Here is a 22,966-nt window from a genome sequence, read left to right as displayed (position 1 = left end):
GTTAAAGGTCGAAAAAGTAAGAAAACTCAGCAACAGTCATTCATTACTGCTCCAGACAGCGCACCCCTCCCGACCTAATTAAACTCTCATAAGCAAACAAAAAAACTGCATCACCTTTGCGCCGTGTGAGGATGGAACTCACGACCTTCAGATTATGAGACTGACGCGCTGCCTACTGCGCTACCGAGGCGGACAGGGATCACTGGGAAACAGAACCGGTATCACTAGTTCCCATGAATTAAAGGTCGAAAAAATAGAAATACCGAACAGCAGTCATTCATTACTGCTCCAGACTTTGCACCCCTCACGACCTTATGAAACTCTCTTAAGCAAACGAAACATCTGCACCGCCTTTTCCCCGGGTGAGGATTGCACTCACGACATTCAGATTATGAGACTGACGCGCTGCCTACTGCGCTACCGAGGCGGACAGGTGTCACTGGGAAACACAACCGGTATCAATAGTACCCACAAGTTAAAGGTCGAAAAAGTAAGAAAACTCAGCAACAGTCATTCATTACTGCTCCAGACAGCGCACCCCTCCCGACCTAATTAAACTCTCATAAGCAAACAAAAAAACTGCATCACCTTTGCGCCGTGTGAGGATGGAACTCACGACCTTCAGATTATGAGACTGACGCGCTGCCTACTGCGCTACCGAGGCGGACAGGGGGTCACGGCGAAACACAACCGGTATTATTAGTTCCCACAAATTAAAGGTCGAAAAAGTAAAAAAACCGACCAACAGTCATTTATTACTGCTCCAGACAGTGCACCCCTCACGACCTAATGAAACTCTCTTAAGCAAACGAAACATCTGCACCGCCTTTTCCCCGGGTGAGGATTGCACTCACGACATTCAGATTATGAGACTGACGCGCTGCCTACTGCGCTACCGAGGCAGACAGGTGTCACTGGGAAACACAACCGGTATCAATAGTACCCACAAGTTAAAGGTCGAAAAAGTAAGAAAACTCAGCAACAGTCATTCATTACTGCTCCAGACAGCGCACCCCTCCCGACCTAATTAAACTCTCATAAGCAAACAAAAAAACTGCATCACCTTTGCGCCGTGTGAGGATGGAACTCACGACCTTCAGATTATGATACTGACGCGCCGCCTACTGCGCTACCGAGGCGGACAGGTGTCACTGGGAAACACAACCGGTATCAATAGTTCCCACAAGTTAAAGGTCGAAAAAGTAAGAAAACTCAGCAACAGTCATTCATTACTGCTCCAGACAGCGCACCCTTCACGACCTAATTAAACTCTCATAAGCAAACAAAACAACTGCACCGCCTTTGCCCCGGGTGAGGATTGAACTCACGACCTTCAGATTATGAGACTGACGCGCTGCCTACTACGCTACCGAGGCGGACAGGGGGTCACGGCGAAACACAACCGGTATTATTAGTTCCCACAAATTAAAGGTCGAAAAAGTAAAAAAAACCGACCAACAGTCATTTATTACTGCTCCAGACAGTGCACCCCTCACGACCTAATGAAACTCTCATAAGCAAACGAAACATCTGCACCGCCTTTGCCCCGGGTGAGGATTGCACTCACGACATTCAGATTATGAGACTGACGCGCTGCCTACTGCGCTACCGAGGCGGACAGGTGTCACTGGGAAACACAACTGGTATCATTAGTTCCCACAACCTAAAGGTGGAAAAAGTAAGAAAACCGAGCAACAGTCATTCAATAGTGCTCCAGACAGCGCACCCTTCACGACCTAATTAAACTCTCATAAGCAAACAAAACAACCTCACCACCTTTACCCCGGGTGAGGATTGAACTCACGACCTTCAGATTATGAGACTGACGCACTGCCTACTGCGCTACCGAGGCGGACAGGGGTCACGGCGAAACGCAACCGGTATTATTAGTTCCCACAAATTAAAGGTCGAAAACAAAAAAACTGACCAACAGTCATTCATTACTGCTCCAGACATTGCACCCCTCACGACCTTATGAAACTCTCTTAAGCAAACGAAACATCTGCACCGCCTTTTCCCCGGGTGAGGATTGCACTCACGACATTCAGATTATGAGACTGACGCGCTGCCTACTGCGCTACCGAGGCGGACAGGTGTCACTGGGAAACACAACCGGTATCAATAGTACCCACAAGTTAAAGGTCGAAAAAGTAAGAAAACTCAGCAACAGTCATTCATTACTGCTCCAGACAGCGCACCCCTCCCGACCTAATTAAACTCTCATAAGCAAACAAAAAAACTGCATCACCTTTGCGCCGTGTGAGGATGGAACTCACGACCTTCAGATTATGAGACTGACGCGCTGCCTACTGCGCTACCGAGGCGGACAGGGATCACTGGGAAACAGAACCGGTATCACTAGTTCCCATAAATTAAAGGTCGAAAAAATAGAAATACCGAACAGCAGTCATTCATTACTGCTCCAGAACGTGCACCCATCACGACCTAATTAAACTCTCGTAAGCAAACAAAAAAACTGCACCGCCTTTGCCCCAGGTGAGGATTGAACTCACGACATTCAGATTATCAGACTGATGCGCTGCCTACTGCGCTACCGAGGCGGACAGGTGTCACTGGGAAACGCAACCGGGATCATCAGTTCCCACAAACTAAAGGTCGAAAAACTAAGAAAACCGAGCAACAGTCATTCATGACTGCTCCAGACAGCGCACCCCTCACGACCCAATTAAACTCTCATAAGCAAACAAAACATCTGCACCGCCTTTGCCCCTGGTGAGGATTGAACTCACGACCTTAAGATTATGAGACTGATGCTCTGCCTACTGCGCTATCAAAGCGGACAGGTGTCACTGGGGAACGCAACCGGGATCATTAGTTCCCACAAATTAAAGGTCGAAAATGTAAGAAAACCGAGCAAGAGTCATTCATTACTGCTCCAGACAGCGCAACTTTCACGACCCAATTACACTCTCATAAGCAAACAACAAATCTGCACCACATTTGCCCCGGGTGAGGATTGAACTCACGACCTTCAGATTGTGAGACTGACGCGCTGCCTACTACGCTACCGAGGCGGACAGGGGGTCACGGCGAAACACAACCGGTATTATTAGTTCCCACAAATTAAAGGTCGAAAAAGTAAAAAAACCGACCAACAGTCATTTATTACTGCTCCAGACAGTGCACCCCTCACGACCTAATGAAACTCTCTTAAGCAAACGAAACATCTGCACCGCCTTTTCCCCGGGTGAGGATTGCACTCACGACATTCAGATTATGAGACTGACGCGCTGCCAACTGCGCTACCGAGGCGGACAGGTGTCACTGGGAAACACAACCGGTATCAATAGTACCCACAAGTTAAAGGTCGAAAAAGTAAGAAAACTCAGCAACAGTCATTCATTACTGCTCCAGACAGCGCACCCCTCCCGACCTAATTAAACTCTCATAAGCAAACAAAAAAACTGCATCACCTTTGCGCCGTGTGAGGATGGAACTCACGACCTTCAGATTATGATACTGACGCGCCGCCTACTGCGCTACCGAGGCGGACAGGTGTCACTGGGAAACACAACCGGTATCAATAGTTCCCACAATTTAAAGGTCGAAAAAGTAAGAAAACTCAGCAACAGTCATTCATTACTGCTCCAGACAGCGCACCCTTCACGACCTAATTAAACTCTCATAAGCAAACAAAACAACTGCACCGCCTTTGCCCCGGGTGAGGATTGAACTCACGACCTTCAGATTATGAGACTGACGCGCTGCCTACTACGCTACCGAGGCGGACAGGGGGTCACGGCGAAACACAACCGGTATTATTAGTTCCCACAAATTAAAGGTCGAAAACAAAAAAACTGACCAACAGTCATTCATTACTGCTCCAGACATTGCACCCCTCACGACCTTATGAAACTCTCTTAAGCAAACGAAACATCTGCACCGCCTTTTCCCCGGGTGAGGATTGCACTCACGACATTCAGATTATGAGACTGACGCGCTGCCTACTGCGCTACCGAGGCGGACAGGGGGTCACGGCGAAACACAACCGGTATTATTAGTTCCCACAAATTAAAGGTCGAAAAAGTAAAAAAACCGACCAACAGTCATTTATTACTGCTCCAGACAGTGCACCCCTCACGACCTAATGAAACTCTCATAAGCAAACAAAGAAATTGCACCACCTTTGCACCGGGTGTGGATTGAACTCACGACCTCCAGATTATGAGACTGACGCGCTGCCTACTGCACTACCGAGGCGGACAGGGGTTACTGGGAAACACAACCGGTATCAATAGTTCCCACAAGTTAAAGGTCGAAAAAGTAAGAAAACTCAGCAACAGTCATTCATTACTGCTCCAGACAGCGCACCCTTCACGACCTAATTAAACTCTCATAAGCAAACAAAACAACTGCACCGCCTTTGCCCCGGGTGAGGATTGAACTCACGACCTTCAGATTATGAGACTGACGCGCTGCCTACTACGCTACCGAGGCGGACAGGGGGTCACGGCGAAACACAACCGGTATTATTAGTTCCCACAAATTAAAGGTCGAAAACAAAAAAAACTGACCAACAGTCATTCATTACTGCTCCAGACATTGCACCCCTCACGACCTTATGAAACTCTCTTAAGCAAACGAAACATCTGCACCGCCTTTTCCCCGGGTGAGGATTGCACTCACGACATTCAGATTATGAGACTGACGCGCTGCCTACTGCGCTACCGAGGCGGACAGGGGGTCACGGCGAAACACAACCGGTATTATTAGTTCCCACAAATTAAAGGTCGAAAAAGTAAAAAAACCGACCAACAGTCATTTATTACTGCTCCAGACAGTGCACCCCTCACGACCTAATGAAACTCTCATAAGCAAACAAAGAAATTGCACCACCTTTGCACCGGGTGTGGATTGAACTCACGACCTCCAGATTATGAGACTGACGCGCTGCCTACTGCACTACCGAGGCGGACAGGGGTTACTGGGAAACGCAACCGGTATCATTAGTTCCCACAAATTAAAGGTGGAAAAAGTAAGAAAACCGAGCAACAGTCATTCAATAGTGCTCCAAACAGCGCACCCCTCACGACCTAATTAAACTCTCATAAGCAAACAAAAAATCTGCACCGCCTTTGCCCCGGGTGCGGATTGAACTCACGACCTTCAGATTATGATACTGACGCGCCGCCTACTGCGCTACCGAGGCGGACAGGTGTCACTGGGAAACACAACCGGTATCAATAGTTCCCACAAGTTAAAGGTCGAAAAAGTAAGAAAACTCAGCAACAGTCATTCATTACTGCTCCAGACAGCGCACCCTTCACGACCTAATTAAACTCTCATAAGCAAACAAAACAACTGCACCGCCTTTGCCCCGGGTGAGGATTGAACTCACGACCTTCAGATTATGAGACTGACGCGCTGCCTACTACGCTACCGAGGCGGACAGGGGGTCACGGCGAAACACAACCGGTATTATTAGTTCCCACAAATTAAAGGTCGAAAAAGTAAAAAAACCGACCAACAGTCATTTATTACTGCTCCAGACAGTGCACCCCTCACGACCTAATGAAACTCTCATAAGCAAACGAAACATCTGCACCGCCTTTGCCCCGGGTGAGGATTGCACTCACGACATTCAGATTATGAGACTGACGCGCTGCCTACTGCGCTACCGAGGCGGACAGGTGTCACTGGGAAACACAACTGGTATCATTAGTTCCCACAACCTAAAGGTGGAAAAAGTAAGAAAACCGAGCAACAGTCATTCAATAGTGCTCCAGACAGCGCACCCTTCACGACCTAATTAAACTCTCATAAGCAAACAAAACAACCTCACCACCTTTACCCCGGGTGAGGATTGAACTCACGACCTTCAGATTATGAGACTGACGCACTGCCTACTGCGCTACCGAGGCGGACAGGGGTCACGGCGAAACGCAACCGGTATTATTAGTTCCCACAAATTAAAGGTCGAAAACAAAAAAACTGACCAACAGTCATTCATTACTGCTCCAGACATTGCACCCCTCACGACCTTATGAAACTCTCTTAAGCAAACGAAACATCTGCACCGCCTTTTCCCCGGGTGAGGATTGCACTCACGACATTCAGATTATGAGACTGACGCGCTGCCTACTGCGCTACCGAGGCGGACAGGGGGTCACGGCGAAACACAACCGGTATTATTATTTCCCACAAATTAAAGGTCGAAAAAGTAAGAAAACTCAGCAACAGTCATTCATTACTGCTCCAGACAGCGCACCCTTCACGACCTAATTAAACTCTCATAAGCAAACAAAACAACTGCACCGCCTTTGCCCCGGGTGAGGATTGAACTCACGACCTTCAGATTATGAGACTGACGCGCTGCCTACTACGCTACCGAGGCGGACAGGGGGTCACGGCGAAACACAACCGGTATTATTAGTTCCCACAAATTAAAGGTCGAAAAAGTAAAAAAACCGACCAACAGTCATTTATTACTGCTCCAGACAGTGCACCCCTCACGACCTAATGAAACTCTCATAAGCAAACGAAACATCTGCACCGCCTTTGCCCCGGGTGAGGATTGCACTCACGACATTCAGATTATGAGACTGACGCGCTGCCTACTGCGCTACCGAGGCGGACAGGTGTCACTGGGAAACACAACTGGTATCATTAGTTCCCACAACCTAAAGGTGGAAAAAGTAAGAAAACCGAGCAACAGTCATTCAATAGTGCTCCAGACAGCGCACCCTTCACGACCTAATTAAACTCTCATAAGCAAACAAAACAACCTCACCACCTTTACCCCGGGTGAGGATTGAACTCACGACCTTCAGATTATGAGACTGACGCACTGCCTACTGCGCTACCGAGGCGGACAGGGGTCACTGGGAAACAGAACCGGTATCACTAGTTCCCCTAAATTAAAGGTCGAAAAAATAGAAATACCGAACAGCAGTCATTCATTACTGCTCCAGAACGTGCACCCATCACGACCTAATTAAACTCTCGTAAGCAAACAAAAAAACTGCACCGCCTTTGCCCCAGGTGAGGATTGAACTCACGACATTCAGATTATCAGACTGATGCGCTGCCTACTGCGCTACCGAGGCGGACAGGTGTCACTGGGAAACGTAACCGGGATCATCAGTTCCCACAAACTAAAGGTCGAAAAACTAAGAAAACCGAGCAACAGTCATTCATGACTGCTCCAGACAGCGCACCCCTCACGACCCAATTAAACTCTCATAAGCAAACAAAACATCTGCACCGCCTTTGCCCCTGGTGAGGATTGAACTCACGACCTTAAGATTATGAGACTGATGCTCTGCCTACTGCGCTATCAAAGCGGACAGGTGTCACTGGGGAACGCAACCGGGATCATTAGTTCCCACAAATTAAAGGTCGAAAATGTAAGAAAACCGAGCAAGAGTCATTCATTACTGCTCCAGACAGCGCAACTTTCACGACCCAATTACACTCTCATAAGCAAACAAAAAAATCTGCACCACATTTGCCCCGGGTGAGGATTGAACTCACGACCTTCAGATTGTGAGACTGACGCGCTGCCTACTACGCTACCGAGGCGGACAGGGGGTCACGGCGAAACACAACCGGTATTATTAGTTCCCACAAATTAAAGGTCGAAAAAGTAAAAAAACCGACCAACAGTCATTTATTACTGCTCCAGACAGTGCACCCCTCACGACCTAATGAAACTCTCATAAGCAAACGAAACATCTGCACCGCCTTTGCCCCGGGTGAGGATTGCACTCACGACATTCAGATTATGAGACTGACGCGCTGCCTACTGCGCTACCGAGGCGGACAGGTGTCACTGGGAAACACAACTGGTATCATTAGTTCCCACAACCTAAAGGTGGAAAAAGTAAGAAAACCAAGCAACAGTCATTCAATAGTGCTCCAGACAGCGCACCCTTCACGACCTAATTAAACTCTCATAAGCAAACAAAACAACCTCACCACCTTTACCCCGGGTGAGTATTGAACTCACGACCTTCAGATTATGAGACTGACGCACTGCCTACTGCGCTACCGAGGCGGACAGGGGTCACGGCGAAACGCAACCGGTATTATTAGTTCCCACAAATTAAAGGTCGAAAACAAAAAAACTGACCAACAGTCATTCATTACTGCTCCAGACATTGCACCCCTCACGACCTTATGAAACTCTCTTAAGCAAACGAAACATCTGCACCGCCTTTTCCCCGGGTGAGGATTGCACTCACGACATTCAGATTATGAGACTGACGCGCTGCCTACTGCGCTACCGAGGCGGACAGGGGGTCACGGCGAAACACAACCGGTATTATTAGTTCCCACAAATTAAAGGTCGAAAAAGTAAAAAAACCGACCAACAGTCATTTATTACTGCTCCAGACAGTGCACCCCTCACGACCTAATGAAACTCTCATAAGCAAACAAAGAAATTGCACCACCTTTGCACCGGGTGTGGATTGAACTCACGACCTCCAGATTATGAGACTGACGCGCTGCCTACTGCACTACCGAGGCGGACAGGGGTTACTGGGAAACGCAACCGGTATCATTAGTTCCCACAAATTAAAGGTCGAAAAAGTAAGAAAACTCAGCAACAGTCATTCATTACTGCTCCAGACAGCGCACCCTTCACGACCTAATTAAACTCTCATAAGCAAACAAAAAATCTGCACCGCCTTTGCCCCGGGTGCGGATTGCACTCACGACATTCAGATTATGAGACTGACGCGCTGCCTACTGCGCTACCGAGGCGGACAGGTGTCACTGGGAAACACAACCGGTATCAATAGTTCCCACAAGTTAAAGGTCGAAAAAGTAAGAAAACTCAGCAACAGTCATTCATTACTGCTCCAGACAGCGCACCCTTCACGACCTAATTAAACTCTCATAAGCAAACAAAACAACTGCACCGCCTTTGCTCCGGGTGAGGATTGAACTCACGACCTTCAGATTATGAGACTGACGCGCTGCCTACTAGGCTACCGAGGCGGACAGGAGGTCACGGCGAAACACAACCGGTATTATTAGTTCCCACAAATTAAAGGTCGAAAAAGTAAAAAAACCGACCAACAGTCATTCAATAGTGCTCCAAACAGCGCACCCCTCACGACCTAATTAAACTCTCATAAGCAAACAAAAAATCTGCACCGCCTTTGCCCCGGGTGCGGATTGAACTCACGACCTTCAGATTATGATACTGACGCGCCGCCTACTGCGCTACCGAGGCGGACAGGTGTCACTGGGAAACACAACCGGTATCAATAGTTCCCACAAGTTAAAGGTCGAAAAAGTAAGAAAACTCAGCAACAGTCATTCATTACTGCTCCAGACAGCGCACCCTTCACGACCTAATTAAACTCTCATAAGCAAACAAAACAACTGCACCGCCTTTGCCCCGGGTGAGGATTGAACTCACGACCTTCAGATTATGAGACTGACGCGCTGCCTACTACGCTACCGAGGCGGACAGGGGGTCACGGCGAAACACAACCGGTATTATTAGTTCCCACAAATTAAAGGTCGAAAAAGTAAAAAAACCGACCAACAGTCATTTATTACTGCTCCAGACAGTGCACCCCTCACGACCTAATGAAACTCTCATAAGCAAACGAAACATCTGCACCGCCTTTGCCCCGGGAGACGATTGCACTCACGACATTCAGATTATGAGACTGACGCGCTGCCTACTGCGCTACCGAGGCGGACAGGTGTCACTGGGAAACACAACTGGTATCATTAGTTCCCACAACCTAAAGGTGGAAAAAGTAAGAAAACCGAGCAACAGTCATTCAATAGTGCTCCAGACAGCGCACCCTTCACGACCTAATTAAACTCTCATAAGCAAACAAAACAACCTCACCACCTTTACCCCGGGTGAGGATTGAACTCACGACCTTCAGATTATGAGACTGACGCACTGCCTACTGCGCTACCGAGGCGGACAGGGGTCACGGCGAAACGCAACCGGTATTATTAGTTCCCACAAATTAAAGGTCGAAAACAAATAAACTGACCAACAGTCATTCATTACTGCTCCAGACATTGCACCCCTCACGACCTTATGAAACTCTCTTAAGCAAACGAAACATCTGCACCGCCTTTTCCCCGGGTGAGGATTGCACTCACGACATTCAGATTATGAGACTGACGCGCTGCCTACTGCGCTACCGAGGCGGACAGGTGTCACTGGGAAACACAACCGGTATCAATAGTACCCACAAGTTAAAGGTCGAAAAAGTAAGAAAACTCAGCAACAGTCATTCATTACTGCTCCAGACAGCGCACCCCTCCCGACCTAATTAAACTCTCATAAGCAAACAAAAAAACTGCATCACCTTTGCGCCGTGTGAGGATGGAACTCACGACCTTCAGATTATGAGACTGACGCGCTGCCTACTGCGCTACCGAGGCGGACAGGGATCACTGGGAAACAGAACCGGTATCACTAGTTCCCATAAATTAAAGGTCGAAAAAATAGAAATACCGAACAGCAGTCATTCATTACTGCTCCAGACATTGCACCCCTCACGACCTTATGAAACTCTCTTAAGCAAACGAAACATCTGCACCGCCTTTTCCCCGGGTGAGGATTGCACTCACGACATTCAGATTATGAGACTGACGCGCTGCCTACTGCGCTACCGAGGCGGACAGGTGTCACTGGGAAACACAACCGGTATCAATAGTACCCACAAGTTAAAGGTCGAAAAAGTAAGAAAACTCAGCAACAGTCATTCATTACTGCTCCAGACAGCGCACCCCTCCCGACCTAATTAAACTCTCATAAGCAAACAAGAAAACTGCATCACCTTTGCGCCGTGTGAGGATGGAACTCACGACCTTCAGATTATGAGACTGACGCGCTGCCTACTGCGCTACCGAGGCGGACAGGGATCACTGGGAAACAGAACCGGTATCACTAGTTCCCATAAATTAAAGGTCGAAAAAATAGAAATACCGAACAGCAGTCATTCATTACTGCTCCAGAACGTGCACCCATCACGACCTAATTAAACTCTCGTAAGCAAACAAAAAAACTGCACCGCCTTTGCCCCAGGTGAGGATTGAACTCACGACATTCAGATTATCAGACTGATGCGCTGCCTACTGCGCTACCGAGGCGGACAGGTGTCACTGGGAAACGCAACCGGGATCATCAGTTCCCACAAACTAAAGGTCGAAAAAGTAAAAAAACCGACCAACAGTCATTTATTACTGCTCCAGACAGTGCACCCCTCATGACCTAATGAAACTCTCATAAGCAAACGAAACATCTGCACCGCCTTTGCCCCGGGTGAGGATTGCACTCACGACATTCAGATTATGAGACTGACGCGCTGCCTACTGCGCTACCGAGGCGGACAGGTGTCACTGGGAAACACAACTGGTATCATTAGTTCCCACAACCTAAAGGTGGAAAAAGTAAGAAAACCGAGCAACAGTCATTCAATAGTGCTCCAGACAGCGCACCCTTCACGACCTAATTAAACTCTCATAAGCAAACAAAACAACCTCACCACCTTTACCCCGGGTGAGGATTGAACTCACGACCTTCAGATTATGAGACTGACGCACTGCCTACTGCGCTACCGAGGCGGACAGGGGTCACGGCGAAACGCAACCGGTATTATTAGTTCCCACAAATTAAAGGTCGAAAACAAAAAAACTGACCAACAGTCATTCATTACTGCTCCAGACATTGCACCCCTCACGACCTTATGAAACTCTCTTAAGCAAACGAAACATCTGCACCGCCTTTTCCCCGGGTGAGGATTGCACTCACGACATTCAGATTATGAGACTGACGCGCTGCCTACTGCGCTACCGAGGCGGACAGGTGTCACTGGGAAACACAACCGGTATCAATAGTACCCACAAGTTAAAGGTCGAAAAAGTAAGAAAACTCAGCAACAGTCATTCATTACTGCTCCAGACAGCGCACCCCTCCCGACCTAATTAAACTCTCATAAGCAAACAAAAAAACTGCATCACCTTTGCGCCGTGTGAGGATGGAACTCACGACCTTCAGATTATGAGACTGACGCGCTGCCTACTGCGCTACCGAGGCGGACAGGGATCACTGGGAAACAGAACCGGTATCACTAGTTCCCATAAATTAAAGGTCGAAAAAATAGAAATACCGAACAGCAGTCATTCATTACTGCTCCAGACAGCGCACCCTTCACGACCTAATTAAACTCTCATAAGCAAACAAAACAACTGCACCGCCTTTGCCCCGGGTGAGGATTGAACTCACGACCTTCAGATTATGAGACTGACGCGCTGCCTACTACGCTACCGAGGCGGACAGGGGGTCACGGCGAAACACAACCGGTATTATTAGTTCCCACAAATTAAAGGTCGAAAAAGTAAAAAAACCGACCAACAGTCATTTATTACTGCTCCAGACAGTGCACCCCTCACGACCTAATGAAACTCTCATAAGCAAACGAAACATCTGCACCGCCTTTGCCCCGGGTGAGGATTGCACTCACGACATTCAGATTATGAGACTGACGCGCTGCCTACTGCGCTACCGAGGCGGACAGGTGTCACTGGGAAACACAACTGGTATCATTAGTTCCCACAACCTAAAGGTGGAAAAAGTAAGAAAACCGAGCAACAGTCATTCAATAGTGCTCCAGACAGCGCACCCTTCACGACCTAATTAAACTCTCATAAGCAAACAAAACAACCTCACCACCTTTACCCCGGGTGAGGATTGAACTCACGACCTTCAGATTATGAGACTGACGCACCGCCTACTGCGCTACCGAGGCGGACAGGGGTCACGGCGAAACGCAACCGGTATTATTAGTTCCCACAAATTAAAGGTCGAAAACAAAAAAACTGACCAACAGTCATTCATTACTGCTCCAGACATTGCACCCCTCACGACCTTATGAAACTCTCTTAAGCAAACGAAACATCTGCACCGCCTTTTCCCCGGGTGAGGATTGCACTCACGACATTCAGATTATGAGACTGACGCGCTGCCTACTGCGCTACCGAGGCGGACAGGTGTCACTGGGAAACACAACCGGTATCAATAGTACCCACAAGTTAAAGGTCGAAAAAGTAAGAAAACTCAGCAACAGTCATTCATTACTGGTCCAGACAGCGCACCCCTACCGACCTAATTAAACTCTCATAAGCAAACAAAAAAACTGCATCACCTTTGCGCCGTGTGAGGATGGAACTCACGACCTTCAGATTATGAGACTGACGCGCTGCCTACTGCGCTACCGAGGCGGACAGGGATCACTGGGAAACAGAACCGGTATCACTAGTTCCCATAAATTAAAGGTCGAAAAAATAGAAATACCGAACAGCAGTCATTCATTACTGCTCCAGACATTGCACCCCTCACGACCTTATGAAACTCTCTTAAGCAAACGAAACATCTGCACCGCCTTTTCCCCGGGTGAGGATTGCACTCACGACATTCAGATTATGAGACTGACGCGCTGCCTACTGCGCTACCGAGGCGGACAGGTGTCACTGGGAAACACAACCGGTATCAATAGTACCCACAAGTTAAAGGTCGAAAAAGTAAGAAAACTCAGCAACAGTCATTCATTACTGCTCCAGACAGCGCACCCCTCCCGACCTAATTAAACTCTCATAAGCAAACAAAAAAACTGCATCACCTTTGCGCCGTGTGAGGATGGAACTCACGACCTTCAGATTATGAGACTGACGCGCTGCCTACTGCGCTACCGAGGCGGACAGGGATCACTGGGAAACAGAACCGGTATCACTAGTTCCCATAAATTAAAGGTCGAAAAAATAGAAATACCGAACAGCAGTCATTCATTACTGCTCCAGAACGTGCACCCATCACGACCTAATTAAACTCTCGTAAGCAAACAAAAAAACTGCACCGCCTTTTCCCCAGGTGAGGATTGAACTCACGACATTCAGATTATCAGACTGATGCGCTGCCTACTGCGCTACCGAGGCGGACAGGTGTCACTGGGAAACGCAACCGGGATCATCAGTTCCCACAAACTAAAGGTCGAAAAACTAAGAAAACCGAGCAACAGTCATTCATGACTGCTCCAGACAGCGCACCCCTCACGACCCAATTAAACTCTCATAAGCAAACAAAACATCTGCACCGCCTTTGCCCCTGGTGAGGATTGAACTCACGACCTTAAGATTATGAGACTGATGCTCTGCCTACTGCGCTATCAAAGCGGACAGGTGTCACTGGGGAACGCAACCGGGATCATTGGTTCCCACAAATTAAAGGTCGAAAATGTAAGAAAACCGAGCAAGAGTCATTCATTACTGCTCCAGACAGCGCAACTTTCACGACCCAATTACACTCTCATAAGCAAACAAAAAATCTGCACCACATTTGCCCCGGGTGAGGATTGAACTCACGACCTTCAGATTGTGAGACTTACGCGCTGCCTACTGCACTACCGAGGCGGACAGGGGTCACTGGGAAACGCAACCGGTATCAATAGTTCCCACACGCTAAAGGTCGAAAAAGTAAGAAAACTCAGCTACAGTCATTCATTACTGCTTTAGACAGCGCACCCCTCACGACCTAATTAAACTCTCATAGGCAAACAAAAAATCTGCACCGCCTTTGCCCCGGGTGTGGATTGAACTCACGACCTTCAGATTATGAGACTGAAGCGCCGCCTACTGCGCTACCGAGGTGGACTTGTGCCACTGGGAAACACCACCGGTATCAATAGTTCCCACAAGTTAAAGGTCGAAACAGTAAGAAAACTCAGCAACAGTCATTCATTACTGCTCCAGACAGCGCACCCTTCACGACCTAAGTAAACTCTCATAAGCAAACAAAACAACTACACCGCCTTTGCCCCGGGTGCGGACTGAACTCACGACCTTCAGATTATGAGACTGACGCGCTGCCTACTGCACTTCCGAGGCGGACAGGGGTTACTAGGAAACGCAACCGCTATCATTAGTTCCCACAAATTAATGCTGGAAAAAGTAAGAAAACCGAGCAACAGTCATTCAATAGTGCTCCAGACAGCGCACCCCTCACGACCTAATTAAACTCTCATAAGCAAACAAAAAATCTGCACCGCCTTTGCCCCGGGTGAGGATTGCACTCACGACCTTCAGATTTTGAGACTGACACACTGCCTACTGCGCTACCGAGGCGGACAGGTGTCACTGGGAAACACAACCGGTATCAATAGTTCCCACAAGTTAAAGGTCGAAAAAGTAAGAAAACTCAGCAAGAGTCATTCATTACTGCTCCAGACAGCGCACCCCTCACGACCTAATTAAACTCTCATAGGCAAAGAAAAAATCTGCACCGCCTTTGCCCCGGGTGTGGATTGAACTCACGACCTTCAGATTATGAGACTGAAGCGCCGCCTACTGCGCTACCAAGGCGGACTGGTGCCACTGGGAAACACCACCGGTATCAATAGTTCCCACAAGTTAAAGGTCGAAAAAGTAAGAAAACTCCGCAACAGTCATTCATTACTGCTCCAGACAGCGCACCCTTCACGACCTAATTAAACTCTCATAAGCATACAAAACAACTACAGCGCCTTTGCCCCGGGTGAGGATGGAACTCACGACCTTCAGATTATGAGACTGACGCGCTGCCTACTGCGCTACCAAGGCGGACAGGGGTCACTGGGAAACACAACCGGTATCATTAGTTCCCACAAATTAAAGGTTGAAAAAATAAGACAACCGAACAACTGTCATTCATTACAGCTCCAGACAGTGCACCCCTCACGATGTAATTAAACTCTCATAGGCAAACAAAAAATCTGCACCGCCTTTGCCCCGGGTGTGGATTGAACTCACGACCTTCAGATTACGAGACTGACGCGCTGCCTACTGCGCAACCGAGGCGGACAGGTGTCACTGGAAAACACAACCGGTATCAGTGGTTCCCACACGTTAAAGGTCGAAAAAGTAAGAAAACTCAGCAACAGTCATTCATTACTGCTCCAGACAGCGCACCCCTCACGACCTAATTAAACTCTCATAGGCAAACAAAAAATCTGCACCGCCTTTGCCCCGGGTGTGGATTGAACTCACGACCTTCAGATTATGAGACTGAAGCGTCGCCTACTGCGCTACCGAGGTGGACTGGTGTCACTGGGAAACACAACCGGTATTAATAGTTCCCACAAGATAAAGGTCGAAAAAGTAAGAAAACTCAGCAACAGTCATTCATTACTGCTCCAGACAGCGCACCCTTCACGACCTAATTAAACTCTCATAAGCAAACAAAAAATCTGCACCGCCTTTGCGCCGGGTGAGGATTGAACTCACGACCTTCAGATTATGAGACTGACGCGCTGCCTACTGCGCTACCGAGGTGGACAGGGGTCACTGGGAAGCGCAACCGGTATCATTAGTTCCCACAAAAAAAAGGTTGAAAAATAAGAAAACCAAACAACAGTCATTCATTACTGGTCCAGACAGTGCACCCCTCACGACCTAATTAAACTCTCGTGAGCAAACAAAAAATCTGCACCAAATTTGCCCCGGGTGAGGATTGAACTCACGACCTTCAGATTATGAGACTGACGCGCTGCCTACTGCGCTACCGAGGCGGACAGGTGTCACTGGGAAACACAACCGGTGTCATTAGTTCCCACACGTTAAAGGTCAAAAAAGTAAGAAAACTCAGCAACAGTCATTCATTACTGCTCCAGACATCGCACCCCTCACGACCTAATTAAACTCTCATAAGCAAACAAAGAAATTGCACCACCTTTGCCCCGGGTGTGGATTGAACTCACGACCTTCAGATTATGAGACTGACGCGCTGCCTACTGCACTACCGAGGCGGACAGCGGTTACTGGGAAACGCGACCGGTATTATTAGTTCCCACAAATTAAAGGTGTAAAAAGTAAGAAAACCGAGCAACAGTCATTCAATAGTGCTCCAGACAGCGCACCCCTCACGACCTAATTAAACTCTCATAAGCAAACAAAAAATCTGCACCGCCTTTGCCCCGGGTGCGGATTGAACTCACGACCTTCAGATTATGAGACTGACGCGCCGCCTACTGCGCTACCGAGGCGGACAGGTGTCACTGGGAAACACAACCGGTATCAATAGTTCCCACAAGTTAAAGGTCGAAAAAGTAAGAAAACTCAGCAACAGTCATTTATTACTGCTCCAGACAGCGCACCCTTCATGACCTAATTAAACTCTCATAAGCAAACAAAACAACTGCACCTGCTTTGCCCCGGGTGAGGATTGAACTCACGACCTTCAGATTATGAGACTGACGCGCTGCTTACTACGCTACCGAGGCGGACAGGGGTCACGGCGAAACGCAACCGGTATTATAAGTTCCCACAAATTAAAGGTCGAAAAAATAAAAAGACCGACCAACAGTCATTTATTACTGCTCCAGACAGTGCACTCCTCACGACCTAATGAAACTCTCATAAGCAAACGAAACATCTGCACCGCCTTTGCCCCGGGAGAGGATTGAACTCACGACCATCAGATTATGAGACTGACGCGCTGCCTGATGCGCTACCGAGGCGGACAGGGCTCACTGGGAAACAGAACCGGTATCACTAGTTCCCATAAGTTAAAGGTCGAAAAAATAGAAAAACCGAACAGCAGTCATTCATTACTGCTCCAGACAGTGCACCCCTCACGACCTAATGAAACTCTCATAAGCAAACGAAACATCTGCACCGCCTTTGCGCCGTGTGAGGATGGAACTCACGACCTTCAGATTATGAGACTGACGCGCTGCCTACTGCGCTACCGAGGCGGACAAGGGTCACTGGGAAACGCAACCGGTATCATTAGTTCCCACAAATTGAAGGTTGAAAAAATAAGAAAACCAAACAACAGTCATTCATTACTGCTCCAGACAGTGCACCCCTCACGACCAAATAAACTCTCGTGAGCAAACAAAAAATCTGCACCAAATTTGCCCCGGGCGAGGATTGAACTGACGACCTTCAGATTATGAAACTGACGCGCTGCCTACTGCGCTACCGAGGTGGACAGGTGTCACTGGGAAACACAACCGGTATCAATAGTTCCCACACGTTAAAGGTCGAAAAAGTAAGAAAACTGAGCAACTTGTCATTCATTACTGCTCCAGACAGCGCACCCCTCACGGCCTAATTAAACTCTCATAAGCAAACAAAGAAATTGCACCACCTTTGCCCCGGGTGTGGATTGAACTCACGACCTTCAGATTATGAGACTGACACGCCGCCTACTGTGCTACCGAGGCGGACAGGGCTCACTGGGAAACAGAACCGGTATCACTAGTTCCCATAAATTAAAGGTCGAAAAAATAGAAAAACCGAACAGCAGTCATTCATTACTGCTCCAGAACGTGCACCCATCACGACCTAATTAAACTCTCGTAAGCAAACAAATCAACTACACCGCCTTTGCCCCGGGTGCGGATTGAACTCACGACATTCAGATTATCAGACTGACGCGCTGCCTACTGCGCTACCGAGGCGGACAGGTGTCACTGGGAAACGCAACCGGGATCATCAGTTCCCACAAACTAAAGGTCGAAAAAGTAAGAAAACCGAGCAACAGTCATTCATGACTGCTCCAGACAGCGCACCCCTCACGACCCAATTAAACTCTCATAAGCAAACAAAACATCTGCACCGCCTTTGCCCCTGGTGAGGATTGAACTCACGACCTTAAGATTATGAGACTGATGCTCTGCCTACTGCGCTATCAAAGCGGACAGGTGTCACTGGGGAACGCAACCGGGATCATTAGTTCCCACAAATTAAAGGTCGAAAATGTAAGAAAACCGAGCGACAGTCATTCATTACTGCTCCAGACAGCGCAACCTTCACGACCCAATTAAACTCTCATAAGCAAACAAAAAATCTGCACCACATTTGCCCCGGGTGAGGATTGAACTCACGACCTTCAGATTGTGAGACTTACGCGCTGCCTACTGCACTACCGAGGCGGACAGGGGTCACTGGGAAACGCAACCGGTATCAATAGTTCCCACACGCTAAAGGTCGAAAAAGTAAGAAAACTCAGCTACAGTCATTCATTACTGCTTTAGACAGCGCACCCCTCACGACCTAATTAAACTCTCATAGGCAAACAAAAAATCTGCACCGCCTTTGCCCCGGGTGTGAATTGAACTCACGACCTTCAGATTATGAGACTGAAGCGCCGCCTACTGCGCTACCGAGGTGGACTTGTGCCACTGGGAAACACCACCGGTATCAATAGTTCCCACAAGTTAAAGGTCGAAACAGTAAGAAAACTCAGCAACAGTCATTCATTACTGCTCCAGACAGCGCACCCTTCACGACCTAATTAAACTCTCATAAGCAAACAAATCAACTACACCGCCTTTGCCCCGGGTGCGGATTGAACTCACGACCTTCAGATTATGAGACTGACGCGCTGCCTACTGCACTACCAAGGCGGACAATTTTACTAGGAAATGCAACCGCTATCATTAGTTCCCACAAATTAAAGCTGGAAAAAGTAAGAAAACCGAGCAACAGTCATTCAATAGTGCTCCAGACAGCGCACCCCTCACGACCTAATTAAACTCTCATAAGCAAACAAAAAATCTGCACCGCCTTTGCCCCGGGTGAGGATTGCACTCACGACCTTCAGATTTTGAGACTGACGCGCTGCCTACTGCGCTACCGAGGCGGACAGGTGTCACAGGGAAACACAACCGGTATCAATAGTTCCCACAAGTTAAAGGTCGAAAAAGTAAGAAAACTCAGCAAGAGTCATTCATTACTGCTCCAGACAGCGCACCCCTCACGACCTAATTAAACTCTCATAGGCAAAGAAAAAATCTGCACCGCCTTTGCCCCGGGTGTGGATTGAACTCACGACCTTCAGATTATGAGACTGAAGCGCCGCCTACTGCGCTACCAAGGCAGACTGGTGCCACTGGGAAACACCACCGGTATCAATAGTTCCCACAAGTTAAAGGTCGAAAAAGTAAGAAAACTCCGCAACAGTCATTCATTACTGCTCCAGACAGCGCACCCTTCACGACCTAATTAAACTCTCATAACCAAACAAAACAACTACACCGCCTTTGCCCCGGGTGAGGATGGAACTCACGACCTTCAGATTATGAGACTGACGCGCTGCCTACTGCGCTACCAAGGCGGACAGGGGTCACTGGGAAACACAACCGGTATCATTAGTTCCCACAAATTAAAGGTTGAAAAAATAAGAAAACCGGACAACTGTCATTCATTGCAGCTCCAGACAGTGCACCGCTCACGATGTAATTAAACTCTCATGAGCAAAGAAAAAATCTGCAACAATTATGCCCCGGGTGAGGATGGAACTCACGACCTTCAGATTACGAGACTGACGCGCTGCCTACTGCGCAACCGAGGCGGACAGGTGTCACTGGAAAACACAACCGCTGTCAGTGGTTCCCACACGTTAAAGGTCGAAAAAGTAAGAAAACTCAGCAACAGTCATTCATTACTGCTCCAGACAGCGCACCCCTCACGACCTAATTAAACTCTCATAGGCAAACAAAAAATCTGCACCGCCTTTGCCCCGGGTGTGGATTGAACTCACGACCTTCAGATTATGAGACTGAAGCGTCGCCTACTGCGCTACCGAGGTGGACTGGTGTCACTGGGAAACACAACCGGTATTAATAGTTCCCACAAGATAAAGGTCGAAAAAGTAAGAAAACTCAGCAACAGTCATTCATTACTGCTCCAGACAGCGCACCCTTCACGACCTAATTAAACTCTCATAAGCAAACAAAAAATCTGCACCGCCTTTGCGCCGGATGAGGATTGAACTCACGACCTTCAGATTATGAGACTGACGCGCTGCCTACTGCGCTACCGAGGTGGACAGGGGTCACTGGGAAGCGCAACCGGTATCATTACTTCCCACAAAAAAAATTGAAAAATAAGAAAACCAAACAACAGTCATTCATTACTGGTCCAGACAGTGCACCCCTCACGACCTAATTAAACTCTCGTGAGCAAACAAAAAATCTGCACCAAATTTGCCCCGGGTGAGGATTGAACTCACGACCTTCAGATTATGAGACTGACGCGCTGCCAACTGCGCTACCGAGGCGGACAGGTGTCACTGGGAAACACAACCGGTGTCAATAGTTCCCACACGTTAAAGGTAAAAAAAGTAAGAAAACTCAGCAACAGTCATTCATTACTGCTCCAGACATCGCACCCCTCACGACCTAATTAAACTCTCATAAGCAAACAAAGAAATTGCACCACCTTTGCCCCGGGTGTGGATTGAACTCACGACCTTCAGATTATGAGACTGACGCGCTGCCTACTGCACTACCGAGGCGGACAGGGGTTACTGGGAAACGCAACCGGTATCATTAGTTCCCACAAATTAAAGGTGTAAAAAGTAAGAAAACCGAGCAACAGTCATTCAATAGTGCTCCAGACAGCGCACCCCTCACGACCTAATTAAACTCTCATAAGCAAACAAAAAATCTGCACCGCCTTTGCCCCGGGTGCGGATTGAACTCACGACCTTCAGATTATGACACTGACGCGCCGCCTACTGCGCTACCGAGGCGGACAGGTGTCACTGGGAAACACAACCGGTATCAATAGTTCCCACAAGTTAAAGGTCGAAAAAGTAAGAAAACTCAGCAACAGTCATTTATTACTGCTCCAGACAGCGCACCCTTCACGACCTAATTAAACTCTCATAAGCAAACAAAACAACTGCACCGGCTTTGCCCCGGGTGAGGATTGAACTCACGACCTTCAGATTATGAGACTGACGCGCTGCCTACTACGCTACCGAGGCGGACAGGGGTCACGGCGAAACGCAACCGGTATTATAAGTTCCCACAAATTAAAGGTCGAAAAAATAAAAAAAACCGACCAACAGTCATTTATTAATGCTCCAGACAGTGCACTCCTCACGACCTAATGAAACTCTCATAAGCAAAAGAAACATCTGCACCGCCTTTGCCCCAGGTGAGGATTGCACTCACGACATTCAGATTATGAGACTGACGCGCTGCCTACTGCGCTACCGAGGCGGACAGGTGTCACTGGGAAACACAACCGGTATCAATAGTTCCCACATGTTAAAGGTCAAAAAGTAAGAAAACTCAGCAACAGTCATTCATTACTGCTCCAGACAGCGCACCCCTCCCGACCTAATTAAACTCTCATAAGCAAACAAAAAAACTGCATCACCTTTGTGCCGTGTGAGGCTCGAACTCACGACCTTCAGATTATGAGACTGGCGCGCTGCCTACTGCGCTACCGAGGCGGACAAGGGTCACTGGGAAACGCAACCGGTATCATTAGTTCCCACAAATTGAAGGTTGAAAAAATAAGAAACCAAACAACAGTCATTCATTACTGCTCCAGACAGTGCAGCCCTCACGACCAATTAAACTCTCGTGAGCAAACAAAAAATCTGCACGAAATTTGCTCCGGGTGAGGATTGAACTCACGACCTTCAGATTATGAGACTGACGCGCTGCCTACGGCGCTACCGAGGTAGACAGGTGTCACTGGGAAACACAACCGGTATCAATAGTTCCCACACGTTAAAGGTCGAGAAAGTAAGAAAACTCAGCAACTTGTCATTCATTACTGCTCCAGACAGCGCACCCCTCACGGCCTAATTAAACTCTCATAAGCAAACAAAGAAATTGCACCACCTTTGCCCCGGGTGTGGATTGAACTCACGACCTTCAGATTATGAGACTGACGCGCTGCCTACTGCGCTACCGAGGCGGACAGGGCTCACTGGGAAACAGAACCGGTATCACTAGTTACCATAAATTAAAGGTCGAAAAAATAGAAAAACCGAACAGCAGTCATTCATTACTGCTCCAGAACGTGCACCCATCACGACCTAATTAAACTCTCATAAGCAAACAAAAAACTGCACCGCCTTTGCCCCAGGTGAGGATTGAACTCACGACATTCAGATTATCAGACTGACGCGCTGCCTACTGTGCTACCGAGGCGGACAGGTGTCACTGGGAAACGCAACCGG

At 48.2% G+C, this 22,966-nt stretch overlaps 37 non-coding genes across 37 annotated transcripts; all 37 read right to left on the bottom strand.

Moving 5' to 3' along the window:
• Positions 1–1,303: 1,303 nt before the first annotated feature.
• On the bottom strand, positions 1,304–1,376 carry TRNAM-CAU (transfer RNA methionine (anticodon CAU)). The gene has a single exon. It is a non-coding gene; the product is annotated as a tRNA-Met (tRNA).
• Positions 1,377–1,542: 166 nt separating this feature from the next.
• TRNAM-CAU (transfer RNA methionine (anticodon CAU)) lies at positions 1,543–1,615 on the bottom strand. The gene has a single exon. It is a non-coding gene; the product is annotated as a tRNA-Met (tRNA).
• A 164-nt stretch (positions 1,616–1,779) lies between these two features.
• TRNAM-CAU (transfer RNA methionine (anticodon CAU)) lies at positions 1,780–1,852 on the bottom strand. The gene has a single exon. It is a non-coding gene; the product is annotated as a tRNA-Met (tRNA).
• A 636-nt stretch (positions 1,853–2,488) lies between these two features.
• Positions 2,489–2,561, bottom strand: TRNAI-GAU (transfer RNA isoleucine (anticodon GAU)). The gene has a single exon. It is a non-coding gene; the product is annotated as a tRNA-Ile (tRNA).
• A 401-nt stretch (positions 2,562–2,962) lies between these two features.
• On the bottom strand, positions 2,963–3,035 carry TRNAV-CAC (transfer RNA valine (anticodon CAC)). Its single transcript has one exon. It is a non-coding gene; the product is annotated as a tRNA-Val (tRNA).
• Positions 3,036–3,674: 639 nt separating this feature from the next.
• Positions 3,675–3,747, bottom strand: TRNAM-CAU (transfer RNA methionine (anticodon CAU)). Its single transcript has one exon. It is a non-coding gene; the product is annotated as a tRNA-Met (tRNA).
• Positions 3,748–4,385: 638 nt separating this feature from the next.
• On the bottom strand, positions 4,386–4,458 carry TRNAM-CAU (transfer RNA methionine (anticodon CAU)). Its single transcript has one exon. It is a non-coding gene; the product is annotated as a tRNA-Met (tRNA).
• An 876-nt stretch (positions 4,459–5,334) lies between these two features.
• On the bottom strand, positions 5,335–5,407 carry TRNAM-CAU (transfer RNA methionine (anticodon CAU)). Its single transcript has one exon. It is a non-coding gene; the product is annotated as a tRNA-Met (tRNA).
• Positions 5,408–5,572: 165 nt separating this feature from the next.
• On the bottom strand, positions 5,573–5,645 carry TRNAM-CAU (transfer RNA methionine (anticodon CAU)). The gene has a single exon. It is a non-coding gene; the product is annotated as a tRNA-Met (tRNA).
• Positions 5,646–5,809: 164 nt separating this feature from the next.
• On the bottom strand, positions 5,810–5,882 carry TRNAM-CAU (transfer RNA methionine (anticodon CAU)). The gene has a single exon. It is a non-coding gene; the product is annotated as a tRNA-Met (tRNA).
• A 400-nt stretch (positions 5,883–6,282) lies between these two features.
• Positions 6,283–6,355, bottom strand: TRNAM-CAU (transfer RNA methionine (anticodon CAU)). Its single transcript has one exon. It is a non-coding gene; the product is annotated as a tRNA-Met (tRNA).
• A 165-nt stretch (positions 6,356–6,520) lies between these two features.
• On the bottom strand, positions 6,521–6,593 carry TRNAM-CAU (transfer RNA methionine (anticodon CAU)). Its single transcript has one exon. It is a non-coding gene; the product is annotated as a tRNA-Met (tRNA).
• Positions 6,594–6,757: 164 nt separating this feature from the next.
• TRNAM-CAU (transfer RNA methionine (anticodon CAU)) lies at positions 6,758–6,830 on the bottom strand. The gene has a single exon. It is a non-coding gene; the product is annotated as a tRNA-Met (tRNA).
• Positions 6,831–6,994: 164 nt separating this feature from the next.
• TRNAI-GAU (transfer RNA isoleucine (anticodon GAU)) lies at positions 6,995–7,067 on the bottom strand. Its single transcript has one exon. It is a non-coding gene; the product is annotated as a tRNA-Ile (tRNA).
• A 402-nt stretch (positions 7,068–7,469) lies between these two features.
• On the bottom strand, positions 7,470–7,542 carry TRNAV-CAC (transfer RNA valine (anticodon CAC)). Its single transcript has one exon. It is a non-coding gene; the product is annotated as a tRNA-Val (tRNA).
• A 165-nt stretch (positions 7,543–7,707) lies between these two features.
• TRNAM-CAU (transfer RNA methionine (anticodon CAU)) lies at positions 7,708–7,780 on the bottom strand. Its single transcript has one exon. It is a non-coding gene; the product is annotated as a tRNA-Met (tRNA).
• Positions 7,781–9,366: 1,586 nt separating this feature from the next.
• On the bottom strand, positions 9,367–9,439 carry TRNAM-CAU (transfer RNA methionine (anticodon CAU)). Its single transcript has one exon. It is a non-coding gene; the product is annotated as a tRNA-Met (tRNA).
• Positions 9,440–9,841: 402 nt separating this feature from the next.
• Positions 9,842–9,914, bottom strand: TRNAM-CAU (transfer RNA methionine (anticodon CAU)). Its single transcript has one exon. It is a non-coding gene; the product is annotated as a tRNA-Met (tRNA).
• A 1,110-nt stretch (positions 9,915–11,024) lies between these two features.
• Positions 11,025–11,097, bottom strand: TRNAI-GAU (transfer RNA isoleucine (anticodon GAU)). Its single transcript has one exon. It is a non-coding gene; the product is annotated as a tRNA-Ile (tRNA).
• A 164-nt stretch (positions 11,098–11,261) lies between these two features.
• TRNAM-CAU (transfer RNA methionine (anticodon CAU)) lies at positions 11,262–11,334 on the bottom strand. The gene has a single exon. It is a non-coding gene; the product is annotated as a tRNA-Met (tRNA).
• Positions 11,335–11,498: 164 nt separating this feature from the next.
• Positions 11,499–11,571, bottom strand: TRNAM-CAU (transfer RNA methionine (anticodon CAU)). Its single transcript has one exon. It is a non-coding gene; the product is annotated as a tRNA-Met (tRNA).
• Positions 11,572–12,207: 636 nt separating this feature from the next.
• On the bottom strand, positions 12,208–12,280 carry TRNAM-CAU (transfer RNA methionine (anticodon CAU)). The gene has a single exon. It is a non-coding gene; the product is annotated as a tRNA-Met (tRNA).
• A 165-nt stretch (positions 12,281–12,445) lies between these two features.
• Positions 12,446–12,518, bottom strand: TRNAM-CAU (transfer RNA methionine (anticodon CAU)). Its single transcript has one exon. It is a non-coding gene; the product is annotated as a tRNA-Met (tRNA).
• A 1,347-nt stretch (positions 12,519–13,865) lies between these two features.
• On the bottom strand, positions 13,866–13,938 carry TRNAI-GAU (transfer RNA isoleucine (anticodon GAU)). Its single transcript has one exon. It is a non-coding gene; the product is annotated as a tRNA-Ile (tRNA).
• Positions 13,939–14,339: 401 nt separating this feature from the next.
• On the bottom strand, positions 14,340–14,412 carry TRNAV-CAC (transfer RNA valine (anticodon CAC)). The gene has a single exon. It is a non-coding gene; the product is annotated as a tRNA-Val (tRNA).
• Positions 14,413–15,050: 638 nt separating this feature from the next.
• Positions 15,051–15,123, bottom strand: TRNAL-CAA (transfer RNA leucine (anticodon CAA)). Its single transcript has one exon. It is a non-coding gene; the product is annotated as a tRNA-Leu (tRNA).
• A 401-nt stretch (positions 15,124–15,524) lies between these two features.
• TRNAM-CAU (transfer RNA methionine (anticodon CAU)) lies at positions 15,525–15,597 on the bottom strand. The gene has a single exon. It is a non-coding gene; the product is annotated as a tRNA-Met (tRNA).
• Positions 15,598–16,471: 874 nt separating this feature from the next.
• Positions 16,472–16,544, bottom strand: TRNAM-CAU (transfer RNA methionine (anticodon CAU)). The gene has a single exon. It is a non-coding gene; the product is annotated as a tRNA-Met (tRNA).
• A 638-nt stretch (positions 16,545–17,182) lies between these two features.
• TRNAM-CAU (transfer RNA methionine (anticodon CAU)) lies at positions 17,183–17,255 on the bottom strand. Its single transcript has one exon. It is a non-coding gene; the product is annotated as a tRNA-Met (tRNA).
• Positions 17,256–18,367: 1,112 nt separating this feature from the next.
• TRNAI-GAU (transfer RNA isoleucine (anticodon GAU)) lies at positions 18,368–18,440 on the bottom strand. Its single transcript has one exon. It is a non-coding gene; the product is annotated as a tRNA-Ile (tRNA).
• Positions 18,441–18,841: 401 nt separating this feature from the next.
• On the bottom strand, positions 18,842–18,914 carry TRNAV-CAC (transfer RNA valine (anticodon CAC)). Its single transcript has one exon. It is a non-coding gene; the product is annotated as a tRNA-Val (tRNA).
• Positions 18,915–19,551: 637 nt separating this feature from the next.
• On the bottom strand, positions 19,552–19,624 carry TRNAL-CAA (transfer RNA leucine (anticodon CAA)). Its single transcript has one exon. It is a non-coding gene; the product is annotated as a tRNA-Leu (tRNA).
• A 401-nt stretch (positions 19,625–20,025) lies between these two features.
• On the bottom strand, positions 20,026–20,098 carry TRNAM-CAU (transfer RNA methionine (anticodon CAU)). Its single transcript has one exon. It is a non-coding gene; the product is annotated as a tRNA-Met (tRNA).
• Positions 20,099–20,970: 872 nt separating this feature from the next.
• Positions 20,971–21,043, bottom strand: TRNAM-CAU (transfer RNA methionine (anticodon CAU)). Its single transcript has one exon. It is a non-coding gene; the product is annotated as a tRNA-Met (tRNA).
• Positions 21,044–21,681: 638 nt separating this feature from the next.
• Positions 21,682–21,754, bottom strand: TRNAM-CAU (transfer RNA methionine (anticodon CAU)). The gene has a single exon. It is a non-coding gene; the product is annotated as a tRNA-Met (tRNA).
• An 874-nt stretch (positions 21,755–22,628) lies between these two features.
• On the bottom strand, positions 22,629–22,701 carry TRNAM-CAU (transfer RNA methionine (anticodon CAU)). The gene has a single exon. It is a non-coding gene; the product is annotated as a tRNA-Met (tRNA).
• A 163-nt stretch (positions 22,702–22,864) lies between these two features.
• TRNAI-GAU (transfer RNA isoleucine (anticodon GAU)) lies at positions 22,865–22,937 on the bottom strand. Its single transcript has one exon. It is a non-coding gene; the product is annotated as a tRNA-Ile (tRNA).
• Positions 22,938–22,966: the final 29 nt, after the last annotated feature.

Source organism: Rhipicephalus microplus, chromosome 3 (assembly GCF_043290135.1).
Source record: "Rhipicephalus microplus isolate Deutch F79 chromosome 3, USDA_Rmic, whole genome shotgun sequence".
NCBI classification, from domain to species: domain Eukaryota; kingdom Metazoa; phylum Arthropoda; class Arachnida; order Ixodida; family Ixodidae; genus Rhipicephalus; species Rhipicephalus microplus.
The sequence above is the reverse complement of the archived record's forward strand: the minus strand, read 5'-3'. Positions and strand labels throughout refer to the sequence as shown.